Here is a 9,813-nt window from a genome sequence, read left to right as displayed (position 1 = left end):
TGGCAGAATTCTTCCCAGATTGCTAAGAATGCAAAAGCAAATGGAGTTTGAATACTCTAAATGTCAAACTTGCTTTTCAGTAATCTGAATATCCCATCCTGATTGTGTATTTTTTCTTGATCCCATAGTTTATATATGTTTCAGAATAGCCCAGTGCAGGTAAATTTTACAATTTTCTCAGCAACACACCCCAATGAGGTAGCTCATGTATTACTAGTTTACCTGTCTCAACTGGCCAAGATCACTGGTGCCTATATACTGACACTTCCTAGTTTTTCAGTCATACCTGTCTTACTCTCCGGTTCTACTTTTCACTAGTTTCTTTTTACAGCACAGCAGAGTAATGTAATCAGAATAGAAGAAGAACCTCTTCAGGTAAGTTACTTTTAAGAATCATGTATTGATCAGTCTCCTCTGAACTGCCACTTCAGTGGGTCTCAAGAAGGTAGTGCTACAAACAGTAACTGAATTCATGCCAGCAGCTGCACACTAGCACCAACAGCTCCTACTGTGGATAAAGAAATCTTAGTTCATAGGATGGAAAACAGTATTAATGTAATACTTAGGCAAATTTTTAAAATTGTATTTTTCATTATTATTACATTTTAATTAGTTCATATTTTTGAAAGGCATCACGGTAAATAAGGATAAAGCTAGACCATGATATTAAAATAAACAGTTAAAATGAATGCTAGATACTTAACTCATGCAGTTCAGAAACTGCCTTAAAAGCAGCATAGTTGTAAAGCATAAAGTCAGAGGGTGTAGGTATATACTAGAAAACTGAAAAAAAAGTGTAGACAGGACCCACATAGTTTTTTTGCCTTTTAGGAGCAGCATAGACTTCTGAATTTGTGGTTCTATGAGTACTTAAATAAGGACTAGATTTCAAAAGTGTGGAACATCTGGCAATCTGTTGCTTTGTATCACATGCAAAAAGTTCCCCAAATCAAAAGATTCTGTGGATATAAATTCAAACTGCAAATGCTTCATTGCCTTTCCAACTGGTAGAACAGCTTTGGCTTTGTTCATTGCACAAAGTAAATAGTTTTCTCATTTTCACAGCAGCTAGTCAATTTTATTTCTCATTAAATCTCTGATTGTGAGCCTCTTTCATGTGGTCTCAGGAATGAAACTGTATAAACTGGTTGTGGAACTGAGCACTAGATGTTAAGGAAAGGCATTTGTTCCTTCACTTGCCTTTTTTTTTTAATTTTATTTAAATGAGAGGTAAGCTGAGAATCTTTATCTAGGCTTCTTTATTTGGAGGCAAGGAAGATCTGCAACATGGACTACTAGATTGCCAGATTCTTTTAAAAAAACAACCAAAAATCCCACCTCTTCCTGGTATTCTGGTATTACAAGCATTTGGGGGTTTTTTAATACTATGGATGCAGTATTCATGAAGTGAATAAAGAGCAAACATTTGCTCTTCACATTTTTGTTTTGGGGGTTGAATTATGTTTTTTAGGATTGAAGTGACCCTACAGCCAATCCTTTGTTACTTCAGACTGGGGTTACTAGGACTCCGTGGAGAGCTGAAAAGCTGGTGCATTGGAAAGCTCAGTGCAAAGAGAAATGTGACATAAGAAGTCAGGATCAGCACTAGCTGTTACCAGGTCAGCTTTTGCAGGACCCTTTGAGACTCAGATGGTATAATTCCCGTTACCCGACAAAGTAAACATCACTTTCCTAACTATGTTGGATTTCTCTTTTCAAGCAAAATTAATAGACATGATGTTTTCACAAATGGCTTTGACGTGGCTATATAAAGATAGCCAAAGTTGGGTTTGTATATTCTTTTTAGAATTTAGGACAAGGCTTTCCAACCTATTGTTCCTAATAGAATTAGGCAGAGCTAAGCCCACATAATACATTACAAACTGTTACTGACATTTATCTCAAATTCCACAGCTGAGTCATCACTGCATATTTGCATCTGTAGTAGTCAATTACTAATTGATCCACATGGTGGAGAATGAAATTAAACGCTTTTTGGTTTTTAACTGACTATTGTATTACAGTGGCATTCATTTAAAAAAAAATCACACAAAAAAGCCCCAACACTTTTACTTATTCCACAGTTCTACAAAAATGTCATAATATCTTGCTGGCTTTTTTTGTGTATGTTCTCAGCAAACCTAGAAATAGCTGTTGTTCTATCACAGAGCAATAAAAAGCAAGGCTTAGATAGTCAGTGTTGGTTTCCCACTGTCCTGAGTGTGTAATCTTGAAGAAAAACACAGAAAATCCAGAGGTAGCACAAAATTATTTGAAGGAGTTCTAAGAGTTTTAATATTAACTGTTGAACTCTGAACTCACAGAAAACTTCTTTTTTTGTTGCTGTCCTGAAGTCATGATTTAATTGGAGGCCTGATTTTTGTTGGGTGGTGAAGCCATGGGGCCAACTCACCCTGAGGTATGGTCGTAGTGAGTTAGGAAATGTTCAGGTGGTTCCTGGAAAGTGCTGGGAGAAAGTTCGGTTGAGCTCCATGCAAAAGGCTGATTCCCAAGAAGATCTTGGGAGAAAGAGAGGTCAGCTCCAGCAGAAAACTAGAACACAGGGATACAACTAAATTTATATGTAGAATTCTGCATTACATGTACAGCTAATTCAGTTTTGCATATGAAGAATAAACAGTTATCTAAAAAAGGGCTAGAAAGATTTGCATTTGACTACTTTTCTAGCAGCTGGGGAAAAGCTAAATGACCTACAAAGAACCACAAGTACAATTAGGATCCTTTCCTGTTTATTTGCATCTAAAGTAACTGCTAGCAAGCTGCAGGTTTTTTTTCATGTGCAAAAGTGATCAGTGATGTGTTATGATTCAAATTTAGGGTGCACTACTACAACCAGTGTGCCGGGGCCAGTGGTTAAATGACCTGAGCACTAGCTTCTGAAGATCAGTTCCTTCTTAAATTGTCTCATGTGAGGCATCCAGAAATGCAGACACTCAAAGATCATTTGTGGTTTAGAATCTGCTCAGTGCTGGGGAAAGAAGGGATGTATTCCCTGTCTGGTGTTCAGCAAGGGGATATGAATCCCTGGCCACTGTGAACAGCAGTTTATTTAAAACGTGTGTGCAAACAAAAAGCAATAGCTTCCATGTTGTTATCAACCACTAGTGTTTGCTTCCTCTCCAGGCTGACTATTACTTGCTCCACTTGTCAGCAGACTGTGCTTTACTGGTTCCAGTGGACAATTACCAAACCTGCAGATCTCTTCCTCCTTCTTGTGGGGAGTCAGAAAAAACAGATGACAAAAAGGAACGATGTGAGGAGACAACTTGGTTCTGCTTCCTCCTGAGGTGAGAATACCATGGGGACATGGGAGAGAGAGGACAAGAAAATATTTTAAAAGAGAAAAATGAAGGAGGAGAGAAAATGAAAATTAAAATGTCAGGAGGAGAGAGTTATCAGTGTGAGGAAAGAAATGTGCACAAGATGCATGTGTAAAAAGCTGGTGAAAGATTACTGAATATGCTGGAGGAGTTGTTCCTGGCAACTTCTTATCTGGGTCTTCTAAGCGGTGCCTGTGGCTCTGCGCGCGCCATGCTGATGTAAATAACACTTATCAAAAACATACAGGAGGACTCAGACCTCTAATCCTGCAATAAAGTCATGTGGTAGCTTAAAACTAATTAAGGCTTCCCTTTAAGCTTTAAATCTAGTCTATGTGTAGTATAATATCCTGAAGATACTCCCTCCAGAATCCAAAGAGCATTTCAGATAATCAAGTAAGAAACTACTCCACAAATGTGTTTCACACATTGAAAACAAGCTAGGTTTTTACTGCATATGAAGAATGCCATCATTTGAGGAATCTGAGAATCAAATCCGACTTGTTTATTACAAATACATACCTGTTTTATTGCACACCTTCAGGACAGTATCAAAGCACTATAGTGTTGCTATTACTGTACCCATCACACAAAACTTACAGTTATGAATTAAAAGTGTAACAAACAAATCTGAAGTAACTGCCTCTAAAAAGTACAACAAGCAACTCAATGCAGAATCACACTGAAAACAGGAGACGTTTTCTTCCTTTATGAGGAACGTTCAGGACAGAATGTTCTACAAAGGAAGATGAAAGAGCCCCCAAGATAGATAAACTTAGAAGTTGACACAGATGAGGATGATCCTTATGCAGTTCTTCAAAGGACCTCTTCTAACATAAACAGAGAGAAATTTTTACTTTGTGAGTTAGACTACCAAACAGAAGTCTATACAGCAAAATTAACCCTTTAAGGAGAAGATAAGAGAGTACAAGCTGTTGTTGAACCTGTTAATCACATCTCAATCCATTTTTGGTATGCACATAGTAAACAGAAGAAAGTGTAAACTGGTATTTCAAAGTGAATGCAGCTCATTCATCCTTGTCTGCACACCCCAGATGAAAAATGAGACCACCATATCCTGGTATCTACATCCTGTTAGACCTATTTAATAGTAATTCTGGTATATGGTGAATAGTAAATTCTGATTTTCAGAAGTTACACACCATAAATCTTTAATGGGCCTAAAATATTCTGTATTTACAAATTAAAATAAAATAAAACCATTATTTTCTATCATTTAATATAGCAGTTATAATAAAGTATATAGAGAGCAAAGGATGTGTCCACCAGACTTGTTTTTAAATCTAATTTAAACTCATTAACTGCAGCAGAACTTGTGATGATGGCCACAGATTAGCTTTCTTTTCTATCTTTGAAAAGCAACAGCTTTTGGAAAGAGCTGGACTAGATGTGAAACCTCTGGCCCTGTTTATTCAGCATTATAGTGTGTTTCTGAATCCTTATGTCCCTGATGACAGAGGTGCTTTTCTATTTATGCTCTTTGTATTCAGTTTGTGCACACTGGAATTATATGCACTTTTTTTTTTTTTTTAACCGCACAGGCTAATGTCCCTCTTGCCTTAGCTCCTGAAAAAAAGAACAATCTGACTACTGAAATTAAACAAAGGAAAAAAAACTTGCACCCACACAAGCTTAAATAATAGAAGACCTTAATAAAAGGTCTCTACTTGTTTCTCTCGTGTTATTTTCATGTTGCATTTTTTCACAGGTCTATGTAGAAAGACCTGTAGATTTATAGGAAGAGTTTGACCTCATTATTTCCTCTCTGTCTCTAACTGTGGCTCATTTTCACCTGTTACCTTGATCCAAAAAACCCACTTAGATACTTGACAGGAGCTTTTCTCCCCTTCAGTCTTCTTTCTGGATTGAAATATTAAATTTATTTTTATATATGTATATCTATAAATGGAGATCTCTGCTCTCCTGAATGTCAGTGAGAGATCAGGTATAAAGATGTATTTGTCCATGTGAGGTACTACTGTTAATCTCCTAATACTTCAGAGTTCATAAACTAGATTTAGTGAAGGTACATATATTTTAGTCACTTTCTTGACATAGGAAGTGGTATAATTACTAATGCAGAGAGAGGGGGAAAGGGAGGATTTAAATGTAAACATAAAAGTTTGTTTGGAAAAAAAGAACAACTGTACGAAATACCATTTCCTACAAAACATGCCACAGGAACAATAAACTACACAAACTATAAAATATTTACTTAAATCAAGAGTATGGATAACATCTAGACAGTAAACTAAGAAACTTCCAGTTTTCATACATAAAGTGTATCCAAAGAATATCAGTAATTGGGTGGAAAGTAGAGCTGAGTTACAAAATGAGAATTTTGAGATGATAGGACTAAATGCTGGCAAAATTACAGACCATGGCTAACAAAAATGAGGTTGTTGTACAACCTTGTACAACAAGGTTGATCAGTTGGACAGAATATCTGTTTATAATGGAGATAATGGAGATGGGCAAGGAACAACACTTCTGAACAAGTCTATGCAATCTCATGAGATGAAATCCCTGGGAACAGAAGGCCACAAAAGAGAATCACAAGTCTTTTCTCTCTATTTGTTGTATCAGGAGCCTCTCCTTCAGGAAATTTTTCCTGAATGTACAGCATTAAATATGATCAGAGGTAATGAATTCTAATGAGATAATTATACAACTCTGGTGACATTTGGAACCTTTTAGATGTTGGTGATTTTCACTAACTGATTGTTATTACAATCCTGTTTGATGTTGAGAAATCGGAGCCCATTAAACTTTTTTCACAAATGTTGCTAATCTGTGTTGTGGGTGGCAGTGCCTTCACCCTGATTTGTCTCAGAATACAACATTTCATTGGTACCTCTGAGGTGCTTTTTGGACTAGGAGAGCTATCAGTTAGCATCAAGCCTCCAGCCATCATTACTTATGGTAAAGAATTTAAAAGGAAGACCGTGTACAAGTTGCCACTTTTTAAGGAGGCTTTCAAGAAGGTTATGCAGCTAGTCAAAAATTTCCTTGGAGTAAAAATGAGACAATGACAGTTGGCATGGAAACTAGTGAAGCTTAGATGATAAAAAACAAATACACATTTAAATTAAAAAAAAAAAGCAGAATAGCAATAAAAAGTATTAATTAGCAAGAAACAAGAGATTATTCAAGGAAAAAAAAGATCCTTCAGCAATCAGACATCTGATTTTAGTGACACCAGTAAAAAGGGGCCTAAGCTACAGAGATAAAGTGTAAAATAAAAACTAGTAAGATTAAATAATACTTGAAGAAGAAACAAATATATAAAAATAAATAAGAATTTTAAGGTATGTTAGAAATGGCTTACTAGATAACTTGTTAGTTTGCAGACCTCAGAACAGAACGCATCATTAAGAAATTCAGGTTGCAAAGAACCTGCGCAATTTACCTGCATAAGATCGTAATACATAAATTTATCTCAGAGCAATTTTCCCCCAGATAATCAAAATGATGATAGTGATTAAGATACCAGCAGAGATGTCTGAACAAACTGCTAAACAAAGACAAGCTTCTAAGACTAGCTTCTCTTCAGACAAGATTTCCAAGGGAATTCAGAGATCAAGTAAGACAGCCACTAAAATAGGTGCAAACTATTATGAAAATAGTCTTTTTTACCAGACTAGGAGGTATCAAATATTATACCTACAGTTATAGAGAGGCTGGTGTGATCATAAGTAATACAAATCTACAAACCTCCAGGACACAAAAAAACCTCTGGAAAAATAAAACTAGAAGACTAGAACATGTAGAAGATTATGGTATGTCAGGTCTAATCAGGAGGGATTCCACCAGGAAAACTGTGCCTCCGTCATCTACTATTTGCACAGCTGTAGTACTTGGGAGACTGCACCATTTTTTCTCTAGGCTCTGTAGTCATACATAGCAAATAAGAAAGCTGCAGTCGCTGTGAATCTGCAGACTAAGCAATAAGAGTTCACAGGTGGACACAGTTGGCAGGAGGAGGAAAACAAAAATCATTGAGATCAGTGCAGGAAGTAATGATCATAACATACCAACTGACTGGAAATTAATGAGTTTTATCTAATTCAGGAACAGGTTTGAGAGAGTACTGGCACACAGATTTGCAGGGGAGATTCTTTTAACCTATGTGAAAAGAAACAGGAGAAAATTTATGGCTACTCCTTGAAAAATGGGTCCAAACCAAACATGCAAAAAGGATTGGTATGACTTACGGAGCAGGTGAATAGATGCATGGACAAAGAAATGGTTTTCATAGGGTGTAGGAAGAGGATTGAGCAGAAGATACAGGTGAATAGTTAAGTAACGATGTGCTTTACATAAACGTCACATCAAAATATAAAAATATATGGTGCGACATTTGAATGAATTGTGTTTCAGTACAGAATGCCTACTATTAGGTAAATAACAGATCATTCTTTCTGTCTTTTGCAGATTGTTTTGCTTGGACTGCAGTTTATCATCGTTTCAGCAAGTACTTGGTGCATACCACCTACCACCAGTATTTTCCCTGCACTTATTTTTATCAGGTAGGATAACCCCCGTGGAGCTGTTCAAAACAAATTTTATTGCATGTTTGATGTGCCCTCTGCCTTGACTGCTATTAAAACAATGCACAAAATGTTTTTAAGGGTGTTAGAATTGGAAATAGGCCCTGAGGGTCATTTCAATAATGCCTACAGCAGGACAGGATGGCTGTGGATTCCTGGCTGAACAAATGTGGAAATATTATCAGGGATGTTTGCTATACATCCATGTCAACAGCATCGAACATGCAAGACAAATATATCCACCTTCAGCCTGCTCCTTGCTGCTCCCTACGCCAACTCCCTGCTGTTCCTCCCCATCACGTGGCTAAATAGCAGGCACCCCATCATGTGAAAACATGTACATACATGGGACAGGAGCAGACATGTGCCTCGGATCATGGGTCAGGGACCTAGGCAGATGCACCTGCAACACATGATGGCATATAATGGCAGAAAGGAAGGTGCGTGTAGTTTTGGCATACTTCAGGAAGAGGCTCTTGGCCTCCAACTAAACCCACTGTATCTTTTTGTGTATTCTGCTATAGGAGGCATATTGAGCTAGTCTAAAGGTAGTTACTACATCAGAGCCATGACAAGGAAGAGAAAAGGCATTATCCGGGTCACTGAGTGTAGCACTGTGACAAAAACCATTTCTACCACTGAAAATGAAGTCTGTGGTTTGCTCTGGCCACATTCTGTGATGCAGAGGCCTTGGGCTCACTCATATTGCTGATGTTTGGTTGCCACTTTGATTCCAGCTCGCAGTCACCACAGAGCTCCCACCAAAGGGCAGGAGCGGGAGCCAACTGGAAAGAGGCACCTGGCACAAACCTTTCTAGAGGTCTCACGTATAGGCAGGGCCCACATGGATAAGAACAGATTGAGGTATTATGTACTCATGTCTTGTTTAAAGAACTATAAAAGCACAGTGACCATGCAGATGGCATTAGTATGTCTATTTGGAATATGCCTGTGTTAGCAGGGAATGAATGAGCGAACCCCTACACGAAGAGTTAACTACTACAGGGAAAGGGAAACCATCCAATAGAAAGGCTGGGGCAAGCAAAAGTCCCTATAGAAAGGTTTGGTGTGAAATACACACCACAATGGGCTTTAGAGAAAAACTTTATCATACAGTATTATGCAAATTCATTTATTTATGCAAGTTTATGCATCACTAACAGGAAAGAAAAATTCATTATTGTGTTTTCAACTTATCACATGAAAGGTTATGTACGTCAGCTAAATCCTGTCTGGGATCATTAATTTAAATGATTAGTCAAAGGCCGATTTGTTAATTTGTGTTTCCCTGGATCTGATCGAAGCCGATAGCATGCACATGGAGCCCCGTCTTCTTTCCTAAGAGTTAAGGGAAACTGCGGCCAGCGGCCCAGAGCACACGCCCGCCGGAAGACTGCCGGGTGGGACCCCGGGGGTCTCCAAGCCCCGTTCCGCGCTGCAGGCAGCCCGGAGCCCTGCCGGGCCGGGACGACGGGCCGGTTGCCTCAGGGGAGAAGGAGGTGGTATGAAGTGGAGGGAAGCGCGGTCAGTTACTGGGCCGCGCCGCGGAGAGCGCCTTTGCTGCCTGGGGTGGGGCTGGTGCCGGTTAATAAACCCTTGTCGGTAACCGAAGCGAGCCGCCGAGAGGCCACCACCCGCCCCAGTGCTCTGCCTGGGGGCCGGAGGGCGGGGGCGGCCACCCCCTCAGCCCGGCCCAGTCCGGTCCCCGGAGGCGCCGGGGCTGCGTCCCCGCGCAGGGGGCGCGGCGCTGAGCGCGCTGCACGCCGGGAGCCGTAGTCTCTCCGCGGGCCGAGCGTCCGAGCCGCAGCACCGGGCGTAAGCCGAGGGGCAGCGCACCCCGGCGAGGGGGGAGGGCGGCGTGAGCTCGCGGAGTTCCTGGCCGACCCGTCCTGCCATGCTGG

At 39.7% G+C, this 9,813-nt stretch overlaps 1 long non-coding RNA gene across 1 annotated transcript; it reads left to right on the top strand.

The window, feature by feature from the left end:
• Nucleotides 1-461: 461 nt before the first annotated feature.
• LOC141925984 (uncharacterized) lies at nucleotides 462-7,944 on the top strand. The gene is made up of 3 exons (XR_012624009.1): nucleotides 462-1,619; nucleotides 3,145-3,308; nucleotides 7,797-7,944. It is a non-coding gene; the product is annotated as an uncharacterized LOC141925984 (long non-coding RNA).
• Nucleotides 7,945-9,813: the final 1,869 nt, after the last annotated feature.

This window comes from Strix aluco, chromosome 7, assembly GCF_031877795.1.
Source record: "Strix aluco isolate bStrAlu1 chromosome 7, bStrAlu1.hap1, whole genome shotgun sequence".
In the NCBI taxonomy this organism is placed as follows: Eukaryota; Metazoa; Chordata; class Aves; order Strigiformes; family Strigidae; genus Strix; species Strix aluco.
The sequence above is the reverse complement of the archived record's forward strand: the minus strand, read 5'-3'. Positions and strand labels throughout refer to the sequence as shown.